The sequence below is a fragment of the Myotis lucifugus genome, unplaced genomic scaffold (genome assembly GCF_000147115.1).
Source record: "Myotis lucifugus unplaced genomic scaffold, Myoluc2.0 scaffold_243, whole genome shotgun sequence".
Taxonomy (NCBI): Eukaryota; Metazoa; Chordata; class Mammalia; order Chiroptera; family Vespertilionidae; genus Myotis; species Myotis lucifugus.
Genome location: NW_005871291.1, coordinates 1532199 through 1534624, shown reverse-complemented (window position 1 = coordinate 1534624; position 2426 = coordinate 1532199). Strand labels below are relative to the sequence as shown.

The 2426-nt window shown below is 41.8% G+C and overlaps 1 pseudogene; it reads right to left on the bottom strand.

The window, feature by feature from the left end:
- Positions 1-488: 488 nt before the first annotated feature.
- Positions 489-813, bottom strand: LOC106698826 (annotated as a pseudogene).
- Between the last annotated feature and the right edge of the window lie 1613 nt (positions 814-2426).

Sequence of the window (2426 nt, the reverse complement as noted above, 5' to 3'; positions counted from 1 at the left end):
GTCACAGACAAGGCAAACACAAGCCAACTGAAGTGGGAAGGTGCAACAGGATGGAGGCCACACACCCAAAGAGCTCTATACTCTGTGCCAGGCGCCAGGCTAGTGGTTTTTTTGTATGTTTTTTTTAATGTATCTGTTCAGGAATTCACACAGCAAAGCTATGAGAGAGTGCTGTTATTATCCTCTTTGTACACACAGGTGAGGTTATAAGGCCACAGAGTAGCAGAGCTGTAAATCTGAACACTGGGGCATTTCAATCCAGAACCCCACCTATAGGCTAAAGATCACAATAGTATCTGCCTGCTAGATTTTATGAAAGGATTAAAACATAAACTATGCATATATAAAGTACTTAGCCCATTGCCTGGAATCTAGTGAGCATTTAATGAGAGGTAGCTGCCATAATCATCAATAACTTCCTCATCACCATTAGTATGTTTTTTAAACAAGAGAACAAACCCATTTTACTTATTTACTTTTCAATAAGTTTAAATCTTTGAAGGGTACAGCATTACAGGGATACTGTGTCCAATGGCCTTAGCAGGAAGGTTGCTTCAGAATTTGGCACGGACCGTGCACCGCTTCCATGAGCCCGAGTTACCTGGTTTTGTTCAGTTTGCCACCAGGAGTCACTGTGTTGTTCTTTGCTTTGTACACATGAGCACATCTTCTGCCTAGACAGAATTCAGTCTCATCTTGAGTATAAACACCTTGAATTTTAAGAAGAACTGTGTGCTCCCTCTGGTTCTGGAGACCCCACTTATTGTCAGCAAAAGTGGCCTTGGGCCATAGCCTTTCAGATATATTTGTCATTTTAGAAGTCCTGTCCCAGCAGCCTCCAGGGGCACCAAGATGATGAAAAGAGCCATCACCTCTATTATTACTTAGGAGTGTTCATAGAAAAGAATGATTACATGGCTCACCAAAACATTTCTCCTTTTTGGATAAGGACAACATCAACATATTTGTAACTAAATAATTCTCTAGGTAGTTTTGCATCTACATAGACGGGGAAGAAGTTTAAAACTTTCCCAAGCTACCAAGTGGAAGCCCTGGTCTTTAACACAAGGAAGCCCGATACAAGAGCCCACCTTCCAATGTAACCCATGCCCTAGCATCTCCCTCTTCTTTCTTTTCTTTGTATCTAAGCATTCTCTTGCTCACATTTCTTCTCTTTATTATGCACTTTGATAATCCACTAGGACTGATGTCTATTTTTTAAATTATGTTCTTGCCCTTTTTAAATGATATATCATTGCAAGTTTTACCTTGCTGTTAGACTCCTGGACTAAGGACTGAATTTGCAATTCTATCTAACTCATCACTTTGACACCCTCAGTTCTTGGTGCAGGACCTTGAAATGAGACAGGCTTCACTCATGAGCTTGCCAATCAATCACCTCCAACTAATTTGCAGAGATTCTGAGATAGGCTGCTCCACCTTTTGCTCTTTGACTTAGGAGAACAGAAGAAGACATCTGTAAATGTCACGTGCAACCAAGTACTTCCCTGGACATCTTTAATTGTAGTTTTGGAGTATGAAGGATCCATAGGACATCCAAAGAATCAATTATCTCCCACTTTCTGACTCTCTGGCATATTCCTACACCTAAATGTGTGACTCTTCTTCCAATGCTCCCTATCAAAATAGAAGGCACTGCCAGTTACCTGGTTACCAAGACAACAACCCTAACATACCCTTGGTTTCCTGTATTTCTCTCCTCCACCTGCCACATCCAATCTAACATCAGGCCCTAAAGATTCTAGCTCCTATGCAACTCTTGAATTATTTTCTTCATCTCTTCTACTATCACTTAAGTTCAGGTCATTTTTACATATTGCCTGAATTTGTGCAATAGCTGGTCTTCCCAACTGGTCTTCTTGACTCCGGAGTTTACCCTCACTACTGTTTCACACACATCAGAGCCAGAATGATCTTTCTAATATGAGAATCTGAGCCTCTTACTTATCTGCTTAAAACTCTTCAGGGGCTCCCCACTCAGAAAAAATGGGCAAACTCTTTAAGAAGTAGTCTATTTGCTACTGCTGTATAAAATAGCTAGCTACGGCTAGGATTTCACTGGGGGCAGCTTGTTTCTGAGCTAAATTGTCTGAGATCTCATCTGTGAATGCTTGAAGCCTGGGAGTAACCTGACTGCTGGGGGCCGGCACCATCTGGAGGAGAAGTCACTCCCATGTCTAGTGGCTGATGTGAGCTGTTGGCTGGACATCAGCCAGCGATTGCCGAAAATACTTTAATGTGGGCTCTCTTCATGGTCTTTTTGCATGGACTAGTTTGGGCTTCCTGACTGTACCGTGACAGTTTCAAAAGCAAATGTCCTCAGAGAACAAGATGGAAGTGTATGGCATTATATAAACGAGTCTCAGAAATGGAAATATCCAGGTTCAAGAAGATGGAGCATACAC